Source organism: Lacerta agilis, chromosome 3, assembly GCF_009819535.1.
Source record: "Lacerta agilis isolate rLacAgi1 chromosome 3, rLacAgi1.pri, whole genome shotgun sequence".
In the NCBI taxonomy this organism is placed as follows: Eukaryota; Metazoa; Chordata; class Lepidosauria; order Squamata; family Lacertidae; genus Lacerta; species Lacerta agilis.
In genome coordinates, this window is record NC_046314.1 from 25,217,283 (window position 1) to 25,242,840 (window position 25,558).

Below are 25,558 nucleotides of genomic sequence, written 5' to 3' on the forward strand. Positions count from 1 at the left end.
ACCATTTTAAAAGGGCTTATACTACCATAAGATCTTCTATCTTCGGCTCAGTTGGCTGAGCATTGGCTGAGCCAGAAAGAAGGGAGTCACCTCAGCATATCTCTGACTGAGCTGGGATGCTGGGCTTGCACCAGCAGTGCCAGGAATCATCCAGCTGAGCTGGCGATCCATTAGATCCTAACTTGTTCATCCCATCAGATCTTGTGTTTGAATTGTGTCTGGGTTAATGCCTGGTTTGTGTCTTGATATCATTCTCTGAATTTAGAATGGTGGACTTTTCTGATCTCGGAGTGACAATCTGTGAGAATGTAACAGCAGTCACCTTTTCTCTCACTTTTACAGGTATTTAATTTGTTTCCCATTTCAGTTTGTTTTTCTTCTTAAAGTCAAAGATACCAAGAAAGAAAGAAAGAAAGAGATTATCTCTCTGAAAGCCAAGACAGTCCTATGTTATCGTCCAGATATGTGATATGTGTGTATAATATCTGTCTATTCCGTTCCAATATTACCTTTGGAACAGAAAGAAAAAAAGCAGTAGCATGAAAATGAGTTCATGGGCTATTATTAGTTTTAGTATAAACAGCATCAAAATGAGCCCTGAAAGTGAAACAATTATTCTGAGCTGCTTGATTGGCTATGAAATGTTAATTCTTCTTAAGCCATGGAGCAAAAATGACTTACGAGGATAAATCTGTCAGACCCTCAGTTTGTAGTTTGTGCCTTGGTGGAGACTTGGCAGGAAAAGTAAATTATGGTTCACCAAGGATCAGAGTTTATGTTTTTCTTTTCAAATTTTTTTTTGGTATTTTTTTGTTTTTAGTGCCTTGTGGTTCCCCTCCCCCCTTAAATGCAGTGAAACAGAAGACTATTTCAAGCACTCCGTTCATTACAAATTGGGTCCATGTAACACATGTACAGCTTGACGCTCCTTGTGGATTCCGATGCCAGCTTTTACGAAGAGGCTTATAATGGAGGAGCTCCCCGAAAGGATTCTAGCTGCGTTCTAATCCACCTTGGGTAGAGGAGAAGAATTTGGTGGCAAGTTGCAGCGCACTCCTAGCCACATTTACTCAGAAGTAGGCCCTGTTGAATTCAGTGGGTCTTAGGTAAGTGGGGTTAGGATTGCAGTCACAGTCCTGGTAGTATACAGACACGGTTGGCGCTGTGGTCTCTTAGGCTTGCTGATCAAAAGGTTCAAATCCCCGTGATGGAGTGAGCTCCTGTTGGCCTGTCCCAGCTCCTGCCAACCTAACAGTTCGAAAGCACGCCAGTGCAAGCAGATAAATAGGTACTGCCGTGGCAGAAAGGTAAACGGTGTTTCTGTGTGCTCTGGATTCTGTCACGGTGTTCCGTTGCGCCAGAAGCGGTTTAGTCATGCTGGCCACATGACCCGGAAAGCTGTCTGTGGACAAACGCCGGCTCCCTTGGCCTGAAAGCAAGATCAGCACCACTCCCCATAATCACCTTTGAGTGGACTTAACCGTCCAGGGGACCTTTACCTTTACCTTTTTACAATGCTCTTACAGCCCAATCCTACACATACACACTCAGCATTAAGACCTAGTAAGTTACTTTATTTAAAAAAACCCACCACAATTTTTTTTCCTCCCTCCTCCAAGGACCTTGGAACCTCAGTGACTAGTCTCTGGGCACTTCCAGCCTGTCAGAGTGAACCTGTGACACAATGGGTTAGTGTAGCTGACTGTTAAACAGAAGGTTGGTGGTTCAAGTCCATCCAGGGACAGCTGTGGGCAGGATTCCTGCATTGCAAGGGCTTTGGATTAGATGGCCCTCGGGTCCCTTCATCGATTCCATGATCTCTGATTTCTACGATTATTTCTGTGTCAGATACAGACACATCCTGCCAAATCCAAGTTTCACAATTATAGTGGATTGGAAGGTCTCACATTTCCCCCAAAGACTGGACTTTTTTTTGCAATAAGGGAAGTTATCAAGAAATGCACTGGAAAGTGTGGCGTTTAACACTTGCTTTGACACAGCAGTCATCTAACACCCCCACAAACACATCAGAGAAAAATCTCATCAAATAGCCAACATTGCCTAATCCCCGGCAAACCAATCAGGATGAATAAACAGACGGCCTGGAAGCGCCTGCAGTAGCTGGCTCAAACTCTCTTTGTGAGCTTCATGGCAGTTCAGGGATGTGAACCTTGACTGCCTCCCTGATCAATGCCCAAAACTGCATCCACTATACCACACTGGCTTTAAACTTAATGGGGCATGGCCACACGGCAAAACCCCAAGCATGTTTGCTTAAGAAATGGCCTTTATTTCTCCTCAGAAAGGCATGATTGCAGCCTTACTTCCAAATTTAGTGTTTACTAGGCCTTTGCACTGGATTCGGCTAAGGCCCTAACTGAGTTTGGCTGATTCAGGGGAATCGGGGCATTGGTTGATCCCCAGATCACCATGAGTCAGGTTGCAAGACCTGGAGTGACCGGAGGCTGTCAGAGGGCAGGGTGTCAGGCAGGAAGGAGAGGAAAGTGTGAGCAGAAAGAGGGAGAAACTACGTCAAGGAGGGGCTGACCAGGCAGTTGTATATTCATGGGAAAAGGTAGAGGGTGGGTGGATATTTTAATGCAACAGCAGCACCCAGTACTGCAGACATTTGACCCACACACCCTCTTCATCTCTCAGTTACTGGATTACACACTGGTAACGGCTGAGAAACCACAGCCATTTTCTGGGGACTCAAAATCAAGGTTGGCTTGCCAGGCCCCATCCACTGCTGTCAATTTAGTTGCCTGAGCAAGCAGGTGAAGTGGCCACCAACACAGGAGCCCCCAGTACCTATTTTTGCACTTTGTTTTGAAACCATCTTTTACACTGGCTTAACATCATGTGCGGGTGGTGCTGTGGATAGGACGTGGGTGGCGCTGTGGTCTAAACCACAGGGCTTGCTGAACAGAAGGTTGGCAGTTTGAATCCCGCGATGGGGTGAGCTCCTGTTGCTCAGTCCTTGCTCCTGCCAACCTAGCAGTTCGAAACCACGTCAAAGTACAAATAGATACAGTGGTACCTCACAAGACGAATGCCTCGCACAACGAAAAACTCGCTAGACAAAAGGGTTTTGCGATTTTTAGGTGACTCGCAAGACGAATTTTTCTATGGTCGTGCTTCGCAAGACGAAAATTTCAATGCATTCCTATGGGAATTAAATTCCTATGCATTCCTATGGTCGTGCTTCGCAAGACGAATTTTTCGCAATACGAAACGACTCGTGGAACGAATTAATTTCGTCTTGCGAGGCACCACTGTAAATACCCAGTAGGTACCACTCCGGCGGGAAGGTAAATGACGTTTCGCCAGAAGCAGCTTAGTCATGCTGGCCACATGACCTGGAAGCTGTACGCTGGCTCCTTCGCCCAATAAAGCGAGATGAGCGCCGCAACCCCAGAGTCGTCCGCGGCAGGACCTAATGGTCAGGGATCCCTTTACCTTTTTAACCTCAGCGCATGCCAGGGACCTTTATAGGAAGCTACTGTCTGAGGGACAGCGATCCTCAGTGTGGGGAGGAAGGTGGATCTTGCATTTGTTTTGGCAAACCAACCTTCAGTAAGTATCCTTGCTATGAAAGGCAGACTGCACTAGCCCTGCTGGAAGAGATCCTTTGTTGCCTGGATGTTTGAAGATTGAAATCTGGAGTTAAACTATTGGATATAGATGTGTTGTCTGGCACATGGTGACATTTTATCATGCTTATTGATCGTTTGATATGTTGTGAGTCACTCTTGGGGCACAATTTTGTGGAAAAGTGGCGTACAAATGAGTAGATGGTGATGAATAAAATTGTTCAATTGAAGAAGAAGAAAAACCAGGCACATGCAACAATAATATCACCACTGCCCACTGAAATCATACCAAGCCACTTCAAATTCAAGTAGGACAACTGTCTTACTTGGTATGCTCTCTCACTTTATAGTTTCCGACATGTTCTCCATTCTCCTCAAACAACAGGCATCTCATTCCCTCCCTCCCTCACATTTCACGCAGTTTCTGTCTTCATGAAATGGCTTCTCATGACTCTAGGAATCAAGTCTCTCTCTCTCTCTCTCTCTCTCTCTCTCTCTCTCTCACACACACACACACACACACACACACCGCTCTTTATTGCCGTCCATTTACTTTAGGACTCTCTTTGAATCACATCTTATGTTCAGGCTTGGCCAATCAAGGCAAAATCCAGTTCCCACCAAACGCCAACCAACCCTTCAGTGTGTAATGCTTTCGAGCACAATTCAAAGTGTTGGTGCTGACCTTTAAAGCCCTAAACGGCTTCAGCCTCATATACCTGAAGGAGTGTCTCCACCCCCATCATTCTGCCCGGACACTGAGGTCCAGTGCCAAGGGCCTTCTGGCAGTTCCCTCACTGTGAGAAGCAAAGCTACAGGGAACCAGGCAGAGGGCCTTCTCGGTAGTGGTGCCCACCCTGTGGAACGCCATCCCATCAGATGTGGTGTAGTGGTTAAGAGTGGTGGACTCGTAATCTGGGGAACCGGGTTCGCGTCTCCACTCCTCCACATGCAGCTGCTGGGTGACCTTGGGCTACTCACACTTCTCTGAAGTCTCTCAGCCTCACTCATCTCACAGAGTATTTGTTATGGGGGAGAAAGGGAAAGGAGAATGTTAGCCGCTTTGAGACTCCTTAGGGTAGTGATAAAGCAGAATATCAAATCCAAACTCTTCTTCTCTTCTACCTGACATTTAGAAAACATCTGAAGACAGCCCTGTTTAGGGAAGTTTTTAATGTTTGACATTTTAATGTATTTTAATCTTTGTTGGAAGCCACCCAGAGTGACTGGGGAAACCCAGCCGGATGGGCGGGGTACAAATAATAAATTTTTATTTTTATTTTTATTTTTATTTCATATATTTTAGATGTTTCCCAAACTTGGGTTCCCAGCTGTTTTTGGACTACAATTCCCATCATCCCTGACCACTGGTCTTGCCATCTAGGGATGATGGGAGTAACTGTTCTAGATTATGATTCATCCCAAAGGATACCTGCTACAAATACTCACAATTATGTGTAAGGCAAAAAGGATCATCCTGTCAGACAGAACAGCTTTTTTAAATGGTAAAAAAAACAAGCCAGAAACAAAACAAAAACACCATTTATGGTTAGATTGACAGGAATGTCCCTATTTTCTTCTAAAAGTAGTTTGATGACATTCAACAGCTGACAGACTGATCCCCCTAAGTGCCCACTAGCTGGGAGATGCACTGGTGCTAATAAAGGCACTGTTTACTTGCTAAAAAGTCAATTTCAAGGTCGAGATTTCCTGCTCCCAATGAAGCCTTTGCTAATGTAAGGCCATTTCACAAATTATGCAGAAGCAGGTCCCCATTTGCCACAGCATGTTTGGTAGAGGGGGTGCTGCAGTCAATCGCAGTCACTTGCTCGGCACCACTCATACTTTCTGTTTTAGTCTTGAACTTTTTATTGATAAAGGGCTTTTGCTCAGAGAAAGTGCATCTGTGTCACATGCAGAAGGTCCTAGGTTCGATCTCTGGCAGCACGACATAGGTGAAAGACTCCTGGCTGAAATCCCAGGGAGTCTGACCACTCAATGTTGACTGTACAGTGGTGCCTTGGTTCTCAAATGCTTTGGTTCTCAAACTCCGAAAACCCGGAAGTAAGTGTTCCGGTTTTTGAACATTTTTTTTTTTTTTTGGAAACTGAACATCCGATGCAGCTGTCGGCTATCGTTTCCGGGGCACCTGCACCGATCAGAAGCTGTGCCTTGGTTTTTGAACATTTCGGAAGTCAAATGGACTTCCGGAACTGATTAAGTTTGGCGCTTTTGTTTTTGCTATTTATTTTGTGTTTTTGTTTTTGAGGCTTTTCGATTAATTTTGTTTTTCTGACTGTGCGGAACCCAGTTCAGCTACTGATTGATTGATTGATTGATTGTGCGAGTGCGAAAATGGATAAAAGCCCCCCATCCAAACAATGACTATCATCAGTGCAGGTAAAAAAAAAAATTGTAATTAAAATTTTTATCATCTACAATACTGTCTTATTTATTTTATAGTACAGTATATTGATTATTGCTTTCATTTTATGGATCAATGGTCTCGTTAGGTAGTAAAATTCATTTTAAATTACTGTTTTAGGGGTTGTTTTCAAAAGTCTGGAAATGGATTAATTCATTTTGCATTACTTTCTATAGGAAAGTGTGCCTTCATTTTGGAATGCTTTGGTTTTGGAATGGACTTCTGGAATGGATTAAGTTTGAGAACCAAGGTACCACTGTACTGATCTTGATGTACCCAAAAATCGGATCTCATATAAAGCAGGTTTCTAGTTTCCTACTATTACACTCCTGAACCAAGCAGAAGCCAGAATCGTCAGATGTCTCATGTCAAAGTTATTAAACCAGCACGGGCAATCAATTTTTATTTATTACAATATTGCTTAAATGTATGTCTTTGCTAAGTACAGCAATAAATTTCAGTGGATTTGATGCTTATTCACCCTAGACAACTTTTACAATGTAATAATATAGGGCACAATCTACATGCACAAAATGTAGGCCCTAATATGAACTGAAGTTGGCCAATAATAATAAAAGGTATTTTAGTGGCCAGTAATTGTAGGCTATTCCATGTGGGGATTGGTTTTTGTTTCATGCAGCTAGCGAGTGGATGTGGTTTTGCTTTAGAGAGGGCTCCTTTAAATACAAAAAAAGCCAGCTCTGCATCTCTGTAAGGGTATGAAAAGCAAGTCTGACTTAATCAGTGCATTGATTTGCTTAACAACTCCAGGTATCCTGGTCTCTTGCTGTTGGCAATGAATAGTTAGCACCATTAGAAGATGTATTTCCTGCCAATTAGAGCTTTACAGAAGTGGTTTAGCTGCTTTGAAGAATGCCCATAAAAGAATCTATACTTATGGCTGCCTTCCATCTGGGTACATGGGTAACTATGCGCACAACCATTTATTTCTCCAGCGTTGCTACATTTTCTTCCTCCGGGACAACACTGCAAAGTTGGAAATAATTTCATTTGTGTGAAAAAAACTCCCCCAATATGACAATATCGCAAACATCTGTGAGCTCGTGGATTCAACTGGCTTTGGTATGTGTCTAGACACAGCAGCATCTTGAATCACAGGTTTTTAGAGTATACAAGTCCCCAAAGTATAAGTGTAAATTATTTTCTCTGGTTCATTTCCATAGGGATATAATGATGAATTCAATCTTTCCTACATTTTCACTGAGGAATGCATTGGATTCAAGCAAATAAGGGTACCCCTATACTGTAGTTTGTATTCTCTCTGTGGGGTGGGGAGTCGAATACATTCTCAGGCACGGTTACTATGAAACATCCACATGGGTTTTACTCTGGCAATATTCGGAAACAAAATCACCAACAAGCTTGCAGCACTGTGTAGCAGAACTTCATAGTTCACATTCATTGGCAGACTATCAAAGCGCCTGGTGGAATTCCGCTTGAAACTCCTGACAACTGTAAGATCATTTTTGATAAAACAGTCAAATGTTTATTGTGTCGGACAAGACTAGCATCTGAGCTGCAGAAGCATCTTGTTCATTTCATCAGCGTGAGCATAGCAGGAATACCTCCAGATGGGAGGCGGTAGAGCACACTGTATATAGCTAAGGCCAGTTGGCTTAACTGGTATGTTTCTTATCCTCAGTCAAGCTTCCCCCACCAAGTGAAAGGTGTCACACATAGTACATTTCATTATATCCCACATTCTCTTTTCAGCTTGCCACAAAAGGCAGTGACATCTAGAGAGTGTGAGGTCATGCATGACTGTTGCCAGGACTGAATCTGAATGATGGTGTCGGCAAAAAACCTGCCAGATCTTCACCCATAAGCTGGCATTTAAGGCCCAGCAATAGAATCTGTCACCCTGAATCTGCACATGTGCTCTCCAGATGACCTATTAACTGAGCATTCATCCTGATTTGCTTGCACATGGAGGTTAGGCTATATTCAGCTGTTGTTGTTGTTGTTGTTGTTGTCATTGTCGTCAGACATCCAATATCATAACTGAGACAGAATGTATAATGTAAGGTGGAATAAAGACATAAGTCATGTTGTTACCAAACCAGTCACCAGAAATGCTTAGGAAATACATTGAACCATAAGGGCCTTTGCAAAAACCTGAGGAGGTAATTTATATCTTGTTTATTAATATGTTGGGCTGGGGCAAGGATCTCCTAGACTCCTGGGTGCTAGATTCTCCCCATAATTCCTGGATTTAGTAAAAAGAAAGAATCAAGGATTGATTGAATTGTGCCAAACACTGTTGGATTCAGTTTATGCTAATGAGCCAGGCCTCCGGCACAGCTAGCTGAGTGTGGGTCATTGGAGGAACAGAGCTAATAGTAGCTGAGACATTAAAAGGTAAAGGTAAAGGACGCCTGGACTGTTAAGTCCAGTCAAAGGTTGCGGCGCTCATCTCTATTTTCAGGCCGAGGGAGCCAGCAGTTGCCCACAGACAGCTTTCCGGGTCATGTGGCCCGCATGACCAAACCACTTCTGGTGCAACAAAACACCATAACAGAAACCAGACTGCACGGAAATACCATTTACCTTCCTGCTGCAGCGGTACCTATTTACCTACTTGCACTGGCGTGCTTTCGAACTGCTAGCTTGGCAGGAGCTGAGACGGGAGCTAACCCCATCATGGAGATTCGAACCACCGACCTTCTGATCAGCAAGCCCAAGAGGCTTAGTGGTTTAGAACACAGCACCACCCACATCCCGAGACATTAACCCATCAATAAAGTCACTAGAAGGGTGAAGGCTATACCAGATGAGGAGGGGTAGGGTCCCTCCTCCAGCTGGGTGTTAGTGGACAGATACAAAAGGGTGTAGCATTTCAGTTTGGAGGATGTAAGTGAACAGGAACAACGTGCCTGTTTTACAAGCTTGAGAGAGGGACAGAGAGGGTCAGGCGTGCTGTTTGGGGTCTCTTAGAATCGGATGCTGCAACAGTGGAAGGAACAGGACCCCCTTGGGATGTGAATGCTCTGCCCTCCCTCCATCTAGGCTCAGGTTGTATATGTGTGTAAATAAACCATATATCATAAAGACACTACAAACTCCACTGTGACTCATTGACCAAAAGGAAACACAAACTCTAGTAAGTGTGCCTGGTACCTCATGGAATCTCACACCTTTCGTGGAGATTGGGGTGGTGTGTAACAAAATAAGCAATGATGGGGTACCAGACAATGGAGAAAGATTTCCACATTTTGGCTTCTCTGGCCTGTCCATTGCACTCTCTTGATTTCTCCACCACAGCTAACTCCCAGATTCTGCTCCACCAACCCTTGTGGTTACTCCAAATTAATGGAAGATTGATAGCTATCAATGGAGAGTAGCCTGATGGCAATGCTTTGCCTCCACAGCTGAAGGCAGTGATGCTTCTGGATGCTACAGGTAGTTGCTGGAAACTGCCTTTGTGCTTGGGTTCTACTTGCAGGTTTCCCATAAGTATCTGGTTGACCCCTGTGAGGACAGGACGCTGACTAGATGGCTCCCCGGCCTGATCCAGCAGGTTCTTATGTTCTTCTAGGATTGCAGCTTCTTGAACTGAATATACTGAAGGGGATGAACATCCCACCTCCAAGGATTTCGCAAAGCTGTCAACCCTCCCTGCTGTTCCCCACTGCTACCTGTATATACCGTACATAGCTGTCAACCCTCCCTGCTGTTTCCCAATGCTATAATAAGGGAATTTCCCGTAAAAAAAAAGGGAAAGGTTGACAGCTTTGTACCTATCTCCTTGTGGATGTATCCCGGATGCAGGCTGTCTCTGTGGAAATAGAACAAGGAAGAAGAGGGAAAACTTCATTTAAATTACAGGTAGGTAGCCATTTTGGTCTGCCATAGTCAAAACAAAATAAAAATGTGCGTGCACATGAAAGCTCATACCAAGAACAAACTTAGTTGGTCTCTAAGGTGCTACTGGAAGGATTTTTTTTAATTTTTTATTTTGTTTCATTTAAATTGTTCAGCAAGTGCATAGAGAAAGAGCAGGTGGCTACACAATACCAAACAGTTCTGCATTCAACGGTGCATTCAGTTTACACAGTTTGCTGGAGGTGTGAATAGGCTTCACGCCACTTTTACATGGAGCGGGATTTGTGTGAAAGAGCCCCCAGATGGAAAAATGGGAAGTTACCACATCAAGAGAAAACCCTTGAACGCCAGCTGTAATCACAGCGTTCCCTTAATTCAATTGCAAAAGTCGCCTTTACCGCTTCCTTTAATCTTCATGAGTGAGCACATTAATCTTTCCCTTTATACCTTTTGCAGTTACTGTGTGTGTAATCTTACCCCCAACTTTGTGCATTCGAGATCATTGTCAGGTTTCTCTCTCTCTCTCTCTCTCTCTCTCTCTCTCTCTCTCTCTCTCTCTCTCTCTCTCTCTCCCTCTCTCTCTTAATGCTGGGACCCAGTTACTCATGCACAGTGCTGGGTTCCAAATTAACTGCAACTACACAGGAGGGAAGACTTTCATGTCACTACAGACAGCTTGATGAAAGCCTCCTGTCTGCATGCAGCCAAAGAAAGCAAACAGAGTGAGAGGATGCACAGGGAGAGAAATAGAAAAATTGCTAGGAATATACTAATGTCATGTAAATCCACAATGCAAACACATTTCAAATACTGTATGTTTTCCTATATGCGCCCTTCATCTGGAAGGGCAAATTATACATAAGATATTGAAAATAGGGAATGAAACAAGAAAAAAGAACATATGACGGGAGGTTTGAAAAGTTAAGGTTGTTTTTAGAAAGGAAACAAACAACAGGGAAGTCGCCACGTGATAAAGCAGGCAACAGTGGAAAGGTAAATTTTCACATACAGTGGTACCTCAGGTTACATGCGCTTCAGGTTACAGACTCCGCTAACCCAGAAATAATGCTTCAGGTTAAGAACTTTGCTTCAGGATAAGAGCAGAAATCGTGCTCTGGCGGCGCAGCAGCAGCGGGAAGTCCCATTAGCTAAAGTGGTGCTTCAGGTTAAGAACAGTTTCAGGTTAAGAACGGACCTCCAGAACGAATTAAGTATGTAACCAGAGATACCACTGTACTAATGACTATGATCCAGTCCAAGATAAGCTTTTTTTGTTTTTCAAAGTCCTGTTGATTTCAGTGAGGGAATTTTAGCACATTGCTCTACCTCTGAAATAATTGGAAGGTAAAATTGCTTAACGGGTTAGATTGTGCTCATACAAATGCAATGGGTGACGCATATGTTCAACAGCAAACTGTTGTTGTTCTTCTTGTTGTTGTTTTATTGGATTTCTTGCCTACCCTACATAAGGTCTGAAGTCTGGTGACAACAATATAAGAATGCAGTATTAAAATCAGTTAAAACAATTCACAATCGGAAGGATAGGGTGAGTCCTAATATATATCTCTTCATGTATCAAAGGAGTGTTTCTTCAGCACAAAGCAGAAGCTATACAATGCATAAACTAGGCACACCTATTTGGCAGCCACAGAAAAAGTCCTCTTCTGGGCTTCCTCTACTTGTACTTCTGACGGTGGAGGAACTCTGCCACTCTTAACAGGTGTGACTGTTCCTCATTTGGAACTCCAAATAATTTGGTGTAGTGATTTTTGTTTTCATTTTTTCAATCTTCCTTCAAGTTGCTCTGGATAGCAGGCATGGGAGCCATTTCCTTCTATCCTCGGACATACCCAATGAGGTAAGTTGGTCTGATGATGGTTGGTTTGAAGTCACCCAGTGAGGTTCATGCCCAAGCTGAAATCCGTTCCCAGGCTTTAGCGACCCAAATCCAAGACTGACTGTTCCTTGCTTTCTGTTTCAATGTGCCACAGATTCACTCAAATGTGCTCACCTTCAGTGTACCACCCTAGTTAAGTAACACTTGGCATGAAGTGGAACAGAGCGTCTCCTCTGAGTTTAAATGCTTTCAGTGGAATTCTGGAATTGCCTATGTGACAAAACGAATCCATCCCTTGCAGTCCCATACAGCGTCACTTCACATTGACTTTTCCAGCCTCTGGGCACAATCAGGGCTTATTTTGCCCAATAAAAATTGCATTTGCTGTCATTTGCTGTGTGCAGTCTCCACACTTTCCCTCTTGAGTAGCCCTTCTGCTGGAGGAATCAAGCTGGAAATGGTAGAAGAGTGTTAACACAATGTCGGCATCCAGTCCTATTGTGTCTGCCATGAGGAATGTGGCTGCAAAAGTGCACAGAATATGGGGTGCTGTTTGTGATGTAATCTGTGATGAGTGACAAAACTCCCCCCTCACCAAAAGCAAACAAACCACCTATACATTTTTGCTATAGTTTCTTAAAACATAACAAAGCACGGGTGCTTAAAGGAGACATGATCCCCACTATTCTTCTATGCAGGAATTAACATCTGAAAAGCAAAAGACAGCTTATGGGAAAACAAGGCCATTGCTTTCAGCAGGGGAAGGGAACCTGTGGCCTTCCAGATATTGTTATACTCCAACTCCCATGAGCCCCAGCTAGCATAGCCAATGGTCAAGGCTGGTGGAAGCTGTAGTCCAGCAACTTCCGGAAGGTGATATATTCCCAAACCTTGGTCTCTACAGTGATGTTCACACTATTTGCTTTATCTGCATTGGTGAAAAGGAATTGTTTTGGGGTTGTGAGCCTCCCCCCTGCTGCAAGGCTTATGTGGGGCAACATCTAGACAGATTTTTGTTTTCGTTTTTAATAAGGCTATATGGAAACACATTTATTCTCTTCTCGCTTCCTCCAACCATTTTGTTCTTTGACATTCATCTATTATTATACATATAACAATTACACTGCATGGCTTTCAATTAAAAATCATGCTACAATGGTCAAAACATACTTGTGACCTGTTTTGAAAAACAGTGCACTGTCAGGTAAAAAGTAAGTACATTCATAGTCCATTGAGCTTAATGGGAATGGGAACACAAATCTCCAGCTGAAATAAAAAGGACATGAACAGTGCTTGACCTTTGCCACGTCATGCCTACTGTATGGAATTGGGTGCTTTTAGTGTATAGCCTTGGTTTTGAGTTTTGGTGTGTGTGTGTATGTTTTAAAAGACAAAAAAGGAATGCTGCCAAGAGCTTATTTTAATTTTATCACCAATCTGCTCCCAGGGATGGAATACCTGATTGGGGATTAATTTGGCTTCATCTAATACCTGATTAGGTATTAAGGTGGTATCATAAAAGTTTTCTGGTGCTGCATGATGAACATAAAACTGACACTTAATACAACACTCCTTTTCAGTGAAGGCTATGATATACATCTTTGTGTGGAAGATATCTCTCTCTCTCTCTCTGCCTGCATATGTGTTGTGTGTTGTGTGTAGAATCAGGATGTAATGTAGTAACTGTATGCCATTTACCAGCAGTTGCATAGTCAGTGCTGAAAAGTTGCCCTGCAAATTAACTCTCCAGCCAAAGGTAAACTGATTGCCTTCCTAGAGTCTTTCCTTCCACACAAACATCTGGTTCTACTTAAGTGCGTCCACATTTGCAACTTACAGCTAACATTTTTTGGCACCGGGAGCAGCGTCTTGCAATTATGCTAAGTCTAGAAAGGAGATTTGCTTTTACAGCAGAATTCATAAAATTAAAAAAAAAAGTAAAAAAAAAGTTTTAGCCCAATTTATTAGCTGCAACAAGCCTTCCAGAATGCAGACGTCTGGTCTGGTGGAACTCAACAGATTTCTGTTCATGGCTCTCCACACACTTATGTGCATGAAAATATAACCACTTTGTGAAGGGGGCCGTATGCATTAAAATGCAAAACAATTTAAAATTCAAAGGCTATTCATCACCTACGGCAAATGATTACAATATTAAAAAGTAAGGCTGATAACGATGCTCTTCATTGTTGTTTCAGAATTCAGGTGTATCTTTTATTCACACAGGCAAGTCTTTCACTTTAGGAACATAGTGAGGGTTTTCATAACCTTATTTTACAAAATAATAGATGAAGCTATTTAGCTATCGCTAGGCTTTTCCACCGCAGAGTACAGGCGGAAGGCTGCTTTGCTGAATACCACGAGGCAGGGAGAATCCCTGCACATGAAAACTAGCAGATCAAGGTGAAGGCTAGTTTAAAACAAACAAAGCCTCCTTTTCCCTCCCAGCCCCTTGTTTTCAGGTCACTCGTGTTGTTCTGTATCTTGAAAATATTAAGCAGCGTGCAGGTATCCCATATGTAGGTACATCTTTCCACACATATTTGCATACCCTCTAACATTTCTCCGATGAAAATAGGGACGTCCCTTTCCATCCTGATAATTTTACTATTCATACCCCATACATCTAACTGGGTTGCCCCAGCCACTCTGGATAGCTTCCAACATATATAAAAACATAATAAAACATTATACATTCTAAAACAACCCTTCCTTATACAGGACTGCCTTCAGGCGGCTCAGGAGCGGTCAGATAACTCCATACCCTCCAATGAAGATTTCTCCAATGAAAACAGGGACATCCTAAGGAAAAGGGGGGCATTCTGGGATCAAATCAGAAACCGGGATGGCTTCTCTAAATCAGGGACATCCCTGGAAAACAGGGAGACAGGGGATCTGCATTTGCCACGCAGGGTGTCTAGAACATGGAACGAAGCAGTAGAGTCAAGCGACCGCGTTGCCCTCTGTGAATCAGATCTCAGTTGTGACATCATGCCTTTCCCCGGGGGCTCCAGCCAACAAGATGTGAGATGGGCAGAGTAAATGTTCAGAGAAGACTGTTTCTGGCAGAAACAGCAGATTACCAGCTCTCTGAAAGGCATGCTCTTGATGAGTATTAGCATGAAGCCTCATGGGAAAGAAAAAGAAGCCATGATCCAAAACGCAACCGCACTCAGTAATAGGTGCTTCTTGTTGAGTCTGTGGAATTGTATGCCCGTCTCTCCTTCATTCCATTATTTAACCATGAAGCCCTTGAGAACCGCTGCCAATTGGTACTGAGCCAAGTGGACTGACTGAGGCCATCCCCAGACTGCCAGTAGTTTGAAGGAGGGAGTCAAGCACAGACCAGAGCTTTAGATTTCTGTAGCTGAAGTGTATTTTAGGACGCTGTCACCTTAATGCATAAAATCCCAGCATGTTGTTAACCCTACTGCTTAGAGAGTTTGGTGATTTTGTTGGAAGCTGCACAGAGTGGCTGGGGTAACCCAGTCAGATGGGCAGGGTATAAGAAATTTACACCAGTGTGGTGTAGTGGTTAAGAGCGGCAGACTCGTAATCTGGTGAACCGGGTTCGTGTCTCCGCTCCTCCACATGCAGCTGCTGTGTGACCTTGGGCTAGTCACACTTCTCTGAAGTCTCTCAGCCCCACTCACCTCACAGAGTGTTGGTTGTGGGGGAGGAAGGGAAAGGAGAATGTTAGCCGCTTTGAGACTCCTTCGGGTAGTGAAAAGCAGGATATCAAATCCAAACTCTTCTTCTATTATTATTATTGCTTGAACCATGTACAGTAAATAAACAAATACACGTTTTTAAAAAGAATAAACATACACACAATGCGCCTTTGTGTGGTTTGTGTAGTGCATTTGTAGCCTGGGTCCCAGAGCAGTACAGTTTACTCACTTTACAGTCAAACCTCGGTTTTTGAACGTATCGGCTGCCAAACATTTCAGAAGCTGAATGCTGAAAACCCGGAAGTGAATGCTTCCATTTTCAAACGCGCCTCGGAAGTCGAACAGCTTCCGTGGTGCGTTTCTCAATTTCCCCCATTGAACTTGCTGGCAGCCCTTTGATCCTCAGTTTTCGAACGTTTCAGAAGTCGAACAGACTTCCGGAACGGATTACATTCGAAAAACGAGGTTCCACTCTACTGGAATGCTTCATCATTACCCCCAGCTGATACCAGCTGCCTGTCCATGGTTGAAACCATGCTCAAGGTGGCTTGTAGCATGAAAAAGATTTACATAGTTACAAACCGAACAAAAGTCGCCAGAAGCAATAAATAAAAGACATCAGAAAGTATACAACCAAACTGAACAATTTCCACACAAGTCATAAGATCTATTTAAAAAAAGAAGATGCGAAAAATAACGTCAGTATCAGCAACAACCTACCCCAAACAAAAGCCCCTTAAAAAAATACACCAACCCAAGAGTCCGTTCAGCAGCCTCAGCTTTTGTAGTTGGAGTCAGTCAGGGGCCTGCCTTCCCAGGACAGGTATAAAAAAGTCTTGCAAGGCAGGGAGCAGGTCTCCCAAGATTCACAGCAAATAATTGCTACAGAGGGGCCAGCTAAGAGTTTGGAACCTCAGTCGCAAGCTGGGCAGGCCTGGACTAGATTGAGGAGCTTAGCCCTGGGAATACCCAGGTTTACATATTTCTTGACTGCACAGGCAGGCAGAAGGAATTCCCTGCAAGAGGCAGCTGCCTGCACTGTTCTTCACTCTCTGAAATGGGAAACATGGTCCTTAGAAGCCTTGCCACATCCCCCCCAGGACATTCCTCCTTTAGATCCTACATGCAGGACTAGAGGTCCTGTTATTACAGTAGTTATGCAGCCCAGATGCTTTTTATAGAGCAGGCACAATAGAGGACTGGGACTTTTTTAAACAAAAACAAAAACCTCATGGGAGTCTTAGTTTTCCTTAACTTGGAGGTAAATAGTTTTTGAAGCTGACTCTCCTTAGCAAGGCTAGATTAAGGTGGCTGGGGAATCTGGTGCAATTCCTAAAATAAGCCCCCCATTTCCCCCCCCAAAGGAACACATGAAATAGGGTAACACTAAATAAGGCTTGAGGTATCTTAAAGGGTAAAGTTTATTATGGTGTAAGCATTCGTGGGCTGGATTTTTTTATTTATTTTTAAGTAATAGTATTCTGATCCTGCACAGGGACGTGGGTGGCGCCGTGGTCTAAACAACTGAGCCTAGGGCTTGCCGATTGGGGCACATCAAAGTGCAAGTAGATAAATAGGTACCGCTTCAGCGGGAAGGTAAACGCCGTTTCCATGCACTGCTCTGGTTTTGCCAGAAGCGTCTTAGTCATGCTGGCCACATGACCCGGAAAAACTGTCTGCAGACAAACGTCAGCTCCCTCGGCCAGTAAAGCGAGATGAGCGCCGCAACCCCAGAGTCGTTCGCGACTGGACTTAACTGTCAGGGGTCCTTTACCTTTATTCCGAGCCTGTAGAGTTTCACAACTCTCAGCGAAACAAACAAAAAACACACTTTGCCAGCCTTGGAAAAAAAGAAATGAAAATACTCTGAGCATGTATTGACAGCCATCTGTCAGGAATGCTTTGATGATGTTTCCTGCTTGGCAGGGAGTTGGACTGGATGGCCCTTGTGGTCTCTTCCATTTCTATGATTCTATGAGCAGTTTCACATTTTAAACTCACATTCACTCAACTCATTCTTTCTGCCTTGGACCACTTAACAGTTCTCAGCCTAGACTACCTCACATACTTGCAAAGTATTACTTAATGCTGCAAAAGAATTCCTGCAAAGGAATGCTTGTAGGCTTCAAATTTCGGCTCATTTAATCAGAGTGATGCAGGGGGTTGGGCTAGATGACCCTTGGTTTACCTTCCAACTCTGCAATTCTATGATTCTATGTTTTTCTTCCTCCTCCCACCCAAATTAGTGCAGCTCCAAGGCTTCCACCTCAGGCAAAAGGAACACAGGCTTTGTTGGAATTGAGTTCAATGGTGTGTATTTGTGTGTTTGTTTTCATTAAAAAAAATAAACTGGAGTATATACCGGGGTTCATTCCACTGTTTAGAAGGGAGAGTGGTATTGGTGTGACCCGTTGCTCAAGACAAGCTCCATTTTTTAAAGTGGCTAACAAACAGATTGACGTTACGAAGAATTAGGGGTTGACTAATAAGATTTGAAGTTCACAGGCCTCTCCTTGCTACTATCAGATGAGATTTTAAGGCCTGTCTAGACTAAGAAAATCTGCAAGTACATTAATACAATTAAACGAGTGTCCTGTAGTATGTAAAACCAGAGCAGAACACACCTTAACTAGATGCTCATTTCTTCCAGGTTAAGGATCAATAAGAGAAAACATCTTGATACTGATAGGGGAACTGTAAAAATTTGAGAATAGGGCAGGATAAAAAGCAGTTACTTTCCCAAGCCCTGTTCCTGTACCATTAATGGAAGCTGACATGGATTTCATTGTGCGGGGGGGGGGGGGGTAGGCAAAACAGGGCAACCGAACTATTAAAGCTTTTCCTGCCCCCCCCACCCTAGCAATAGGAAACAAGGCACCATAAAAAGGACAGTCAGCTAAGATTAGCTATGAAACAGCTCAGTATGAATCTTTTGTGGGAGAGTTGCAGTCAGACTTAACAATGATAGTTAGTATGTGAAGAGGTTAAGGAAGACAGAGTTCTGAATTGCTAGAGTAGACTCTGTGATGTCACATCCCCTCTTCTCCAAGGAGGGAGGAAGTAAGGCTTGTTTCCTTTTCCTGTTCCTCCCCCCCCATGCTATTTGAGATGCAAACAAATGTGCCTTAATATAGCTCTCTGCCTTAGATATGTATCTGAGTCTGCCTTGCTGTATATTTTGCAAGTGAGGGCATTTACTGTTACTACGAAGGAAGATGCAAGTCTGAGACCTAGTAACTGTAAGTAAAGCATTTTAAACTTACCTTGCAATCTGCGTTCTGTTTTATTGAAAAAGGGGGAAACAGGGAAAGCTGCCTTAAGGAGCAGGGACATATTCAAAAGATTTAAAAACATATTCCTATGCATCATTAAATCTAAAATGATGGGATTTAAACTCTGCTACTAGGGCTCTTTATGTGCAAGCCCTATATTTTAAAAACAGGCACAGGGCATTTTTCATTTGTGTTAACTCACACACGTGGGTCTGTAGAGGATCTGTTTTAATCAATATAACCTCTTACTAATACCCATCATATCTTCCTCGGCATGAATTTGAAATGAAATCATACTCAATGTTTTCATCCTGCTCCTAACTTGCCCCTCTTTGTATCAGCAAGCAAGAGCTCCCTTCTTCTCCACTGATAAAATGCTGTTTGATTGAAGGCCCTCTCTACACCCTTACAGACTAGCAAAAGGAGGCTAAGAACAGCGACTGACTATTGTGCTCTTCAGGGCCAACTTTGACATATTATTCTGAAAACCTCCCTCCTTCGATGAACACAGAGCAGCTTGCTTAAGTAGCTTTTCTCCAGAGCAGCAAACCATAAACAATACCAAACAGTTCGACATTTAGATCAGGAGAGGTTGCGAGCACAACTGAATCTTGTGGGTTTTGGAAGTTTATTAAGACTAGCAACAGAGTAGAATTCAGACAACCGCTTCCTTTCCAGCTCGGAGTATTGCCACACACATTCTGTGTAGAACATGAGTCCCCTGTAGGTGGGGAGAGGAACTGCATGATCCCTGCCCCATTGATGTGAGGCAGGAGGTACTTTTGCCGTATTGTTTTCAGCACCCACTAAAAACTTTATTTCTTTAAGCAAGCTTGCCTAGATATGTGCATCTGACATGTATTCTAAGATGTAATTTTATTTTATATTGCATAAACTGCTGATTTTATTCATATGAGGGGATAGGTTGATGAGTGTGCTGTCCGCTTAAGGTTACAACAAGACCCGCAAAATGCTTGCTCATGCCTTTTGAGTATATTTATATGGTAGTTACTGGCCTTTGATAGTACAGGGAATCTGTGGTCAGAGCTGTTTGTTCGAATGCACATCCTGAGTCACAGTGCAGTCAGTGCTTGAGCCACAGGAGAGTTCTCTACAGCTTACAGATTTCTTGGTAGCAGGCCCACATTTTTCACATTCATTCCCCTCAGAAGTGCAATTAAGCTTCCTCTTGGTTATCTCCTAAAAGTGTTGCCAAACACACACCTCTTGCCTCAGATTAGATTGTGAGCTGTTAATAGTCTAAATCTGCCCTGTATGGTTTATAACTTTTTTTTTCTCCTTGAAGGGCTCCTGTGCCCCATGACGGGTAGAAATTCAACAGGTGAAGCTTTTGCTTAACCATTGTGCTCTCATGCTGCCAGTAAGCTGACCTATTGAACTTCTGCTTTTATACAGCACTGGAGACTTATCACTTAGAGAGAGAAAGAGAAAGAAAGAAAGAAAGAAAGAAAGAAAGAAAGAAAGAAAGAGATAGACAATTCTAAGCTGCAAGCAGCAGGGGTCTGATGGTTAACCTCTCAAGCTGTCTCATTTGGTCCTTGTAATGTTGGCAGCCAGCAATAGCGTTAAGAAAGCAACTGCAAACTTTAAAATGTTACTATTTATTTACCACATCTGCATTTATTAAAAGGAAGAAAGAACTTGAAAGCAGATAATTTTCCCCTCTGAAAGGAGGGATTGAGTTGCTTACTTTCCACAAGAAGTCAAATTCCAGTCTCTGATCATTTATATCTGTTAGCTCATTTCAGTGCATTCCAGTTTAGAATTATCCATTCCCTAGCGCTGAGCTGAGTTGAGGGAAGCGTGAGGAAATTAGCAAGAAGAAAAGCTGTTTTTCTTTTTTTGCAAATGTACATTTTTTTTGCAAATGTTTCCAAAGAGGTTGTGTTGGTAGAGACCTTGACCCTTTCAGAGATGCATAGAAGTTCCACCAGATATGCCTCCCCCCATCACAATATTGCAGTAAGCATTAGAGCCATACATCACAGAACAACAGTTAACATAGAATCATAGAGGTGGACGAGACCACAAGGGCCATCCAGTCCAACCCCCGCCAAGCAGGAAACACCATCAAAGCATTCCTGACAGATGGCTGTCAAGCCTCTGCTTAAAGACCTCCAAAGAAGGAGACTCCACCACACTCCTTGGCAGCAAATTCCACTGTCAAACAGCTCTTACTGTCAGGAAGTTCTTCCTAATGTTTAGGTGGAATCTTCTTTCTTGTAGTTTGAACCCATTGCCCCGTGTCCGCTTCTCTGGAGCAGCAGAAAACAACCTTTCTCCCTCCTCTATATGATATCCTTTTATATATTTGAACATGGCTATCATATCACCCCTTAACCTTCTCTTCTCCAGGCTAAACATACCCAGCTCCCTAAGCCGTTCCTCATAAGGCATCGTTTCCAGGCCTTTGACCATTTTGGTTGCCCTCCTCTGGACATATTCCAGCTTGTCAGTATCCTTCTTGAACTGTGGTGCCCAGAACTGGACACAGTACTCCAGGTGAGGTCTGACCAGAGCAGAATACAGTGGTACTATTACTTAACTGTTGATGAGCCATGTCTACCACACCCATGTACCCTCCTTTACAAACGGCAGCCCTCTATCTGGTGGGCTGCCAAAAGATAGTCCTCTATTTGAAGGAGTCCTCTGTTTGAAGAACTGTCCAGTCCAAGTCCAGATCATAAGGGGCCTTGAAGTTGCCCATCAACAACTGACAGCTCCTGGATGGTACCGAGCAGGCTGGCAGGTCACCGGACCACTGTCTTCCCTGCTATGGTGAGGTGAGTTGTGTTTCTGCATAATAAATCATTATAAATTTGCATGACCACATATATGTAAATGAACATACGCAAATATTGTCCTCCTTTTTGAGGGTGCATTTCTTTTTGTATGGCAATGTGTAAGTGGCCATGGACTGCAAGAAGATCAAACCTATCCATTCTGAAGGAAATCAGCCCTGAGTACTCACTGGAAGGACAGATCCTGAAGCTGAGGCTCCAATACTTTGGCCACCTCATGAGAAGAGAAGACTCCCTGGAAAGTACCCTGATGTTGGGAAAGATGGAGGGCACAAGGAGAAGGGGACGACAGAGGATGAGATGGTTGGATAGTGCTCTCAAAGCTATCAACATGAGTTTGATCAAACTGCGGGAGGCAGTAGAAGACAGGAGTGCCTGGCGTGCTCTGGTCGAGGGGGTCACAAAGACTTGGACTCGACTAACAACAACAACAACAACAACAACAACAACAACAACAACAACAAGTGGCCACATGAACTGAAGGCATGAGTTCATTGCAGTCTGAAGGAGCACATTCACCCATACAAATCCGCCCAGGCTCTGAGATTTTGGGGGGAGGCCCTTCTTTTAGTCCTGCCACACTCACTGGCATGCAGGTGACTGCTCCCAGATTTTGGAATTCTCTCCCTAGGGAAGCTAGACTGGCTTAACTACATAATCTCTAAGCCGTGTATAAACTACTTAGGGACTATTGTAGTTAAGCAGTATATAAATTAAGATATGGTATATAAATTGTTTAAATACATAATATATGGTATGGAGGGGTGAGGAGAAATCAATTTGAACTATAAAACTAGACTTATTAAAATGCCTGCTGGCATAATAACATTAAAAGTCTTTAGGAGGTGATGGAAATTCAACAGGGAGTGGGGCCTGTCTGACCTTAACTGGAAGCAAATGCCATAAAAATTGGACCCCTCTTCTCAGTATAAAGTGGTCAACTTTCAGCCCACCTCAGAAATAGCAGTATGGCCTGTTTCTGTGGTGCTTTGTGTTGCTAAATGGGTTTCTGCATTATACATTATTTGTGAAATGCATGGAGGGGAAAGAAAATGGTTGGAAGTGTACTTATGCAAATAGCGTGCCCTAATTATGAAAGCTAACACAGCCGCTGTTCAAGCATTGCTTTTCAAAGTGCGCAGTCCTACCAATCAGAAAACATTATCATGCTGATACAAGTTGCTTTGCTTCTAATTAGCCAGATGTGGGGTGTTTGTGTGTGTGTGTGTGTGTGTGTGTGTGTGTGGCAATTTTCACTAACCTAAATACAGCATGTTTAGTTTTCTGATTATCTCCATAAAGAGCAAAAGCAAAAATAACTCTAGGAGACTGACAGGTCCTCTGATCCTTGCCCCCGAGTGCTTTTTCTTCCCAGCCTCCTTCAGAAACACAGCCAAGGATAATTTGTTGCTGTGAATGGGTTATTATGGTGGTGATGGGAGTGCATGTTATTTACTACTCCTGTGCATGCCACCTTTCTTTGCACCTACCTGATTGCAGGATGGACTGCACATAAAGGTAAAGGTAGACGACTCTGGGGTTGCAGCGCTCATCTTGCTCTATAGGCCAAGGGAGCCGGCATTTGTCCGCAGACAGCTTCCAGGTCCTGTGGCCAGCATGATTAAGCCGCTTCTGGTGAACCAGAGCAGCACACGGAAATGCCGTTTACCTTCCCGCCGGAGTGGTACCTATTTGATTTGCTTTCAAACTGCTAGGTTGGCAGGAGCTGGGACCAAACAACGTGAGTTCACCCCGTCATGGGGATTTGAACCGCCGACCTTCCGATCGGCAAGCCCTAGGCTCTGTGGTTTAGAGCACAGTGCCACCCGTGTCCCATCGGACTGCACATAAGGGAAGGCAATTTGAGGTGCAATTCTATCAATCTGAAGCCCCAATGGGGTCAGGAAGCATGCATAGAATGGCAACTTTGGGCTGGAATGTGGTGAGTCCAGCACTTGTGTTGTGCTTCCTGCGTTGCAGGGGGTTGGACTAGATGACCCTGGTGGGGGCTTCCAGCTCTATAATGAAGAAAGTCTGCTACTCATCCCAGAACCATTGGGGCTGACCGCTGCTGTTTGCTAATGAAGGCAGCACACTTCGCACATGCTCAGAAGCCCTGGTATTTTTAACTTCCCGGTAAGAAAAGCCCTACTGAATCAGAGTTACTTACCAGGGTTCCTCTACTTTGAAAGTTTATTCACATGTAGCCTATACCTACATTGCTAGGCAATTAAGGGCAGACCCTCCAAGTGTCCCTATTTTCCAGGAACGTCCCTGATTTAGAGAAGCCATCCCAGTTTCTGATTTGATTCCAGAATGTCCCACTTTTCCTTAGGATGCCCCTATTTTCATTGGAGAAATGTTGGAGGGTATGGAGTTATCTGACCCCTGAGCTGTTTGAAGGCAATCCTATATAGGGAAGGGTTTTTTAATGTTTAATGTTTTATTATGTTTTTATCTATATTGGAAGCTGCCCAGAGTGGCTGGGGCAACCCAGTAAGATGTGTGGGGTATAAATACAGTGGTGCCCTGCTAGATGAATGCCTCGCTAGACGAAAAATTCGCTAGACGAAGGCATTCGTCTAGCGGAAGGCTGCCCCGCAAGACAAATTCGTCAATGGGGCTGCCTCGCAAGACGCAAAAAAAATTTCGTCTAGCGAAAACCGCGATTTACATTGGTGTTTCACTAGACGAAAAAATCGCTAGACGAAAATACTCGCAGAACGAATTATTTTCGTCTAGCAAGGCACCACTGTAGTAAAATTATCGTAATAGAATGGGACGTCCCTATTTTCATCAGAGAAATGTTGGAGGGTATGTAAGGGTGCCCCGCTCTCTCTCCCGCCTCCAACACAGCACAGCTACGCCTCCAACACAGCACAGCTACACGAAGCGCGCTCTCTCTCTCTCTTACACACACACACACACACACACACACACACACACAGAGAGAGAGAGAGAGAGCTATCATTATTTTTTGCTAATGCTATACAAGTGCTAACCTGATTCACTGCTAATTGCCAGTCTGGCCTCTGTACACAATAGATTGCTTTCTTTAGGAGGGTTAGCTAAGCAGGGGGGAAACTCCTCTTCTGCAAAAGAACCCCCCCCCATCCCTTTCCTATATTTTAAAGAAAATCACTCCCACGTCCTCTGCAGCTGCTCCTGGGAAGGGGAAAGTCATTCTCTCCTTAACTAGAGTTCCTGCCAGCTGCTTCTATAGGCTGAGGGGACTTCTCTGCACCCCTTTCCTAGTAAGATCTCCCCTGCTAATGCTGCCGTTTTCATACAAGAAGACAAAATGAGAAACTTTTGAATGTGTTTGTCAATTTCACCTCATTTTTACAAAAAGGAAAAGGAAAGAAAGAAACTGTAGGAGATCTTGATTTAGAGGTGAAAGTGGGGGAAGTGTTGGTAATTCCATTTCCCCCCCCCCCCTCAAAAGCACCCTAAGTGCCTCAGCTTTATAACTGCATACACTTCAATATATAATAAAGTGTTGGTAGTCCCCTCGTAGTTTTCAGGCCAAAAAAAAAAGATAGTAGTGTCATTGACAATCAGGTTGTCAATTTCAGCTTCTTCTTTCTAAAAACTTTGCTGAAAGGGTAGTGGATTTGTTAAGAGGAAAAAGTGGGGTGGTGGATGATAACGAATAGTTAAAGAATGAGGAAATAAAGGAAAAAGGTGAGGGTTGCACATCATCACCAAGCCTGTCAAAACCCACACCCCCTAAATGAGGGCAGAACAAAAGGGTGTAAATTCAATGGTCTACCCTTAATATGTGGCCATCTAAAGTGTTTTCAGGTTTTTTAATGCTCTGGTGATCTCTCCCTGGCTATTCTTCAGCAAAGTCTAAGAGGTGGTGACTGAGATATGATTTGTCTGGAGTATCATATTGAAATGTCAAATGTTGGCTGGCCTTGCCTTAAGGCTCCGACTGAATTTTCCCCCTCCACCCCAGTGATTTATTTTGGAAATCACCCACTTAGAAGGACCCCACCAGATAATAAATTTATAGCACGGCAAATGTGTCATTGCCAGTGTGGTTCATTGTGAAACCTCTTGAACTCTTAAGAGGTGCTTCCTTGTTTTGAG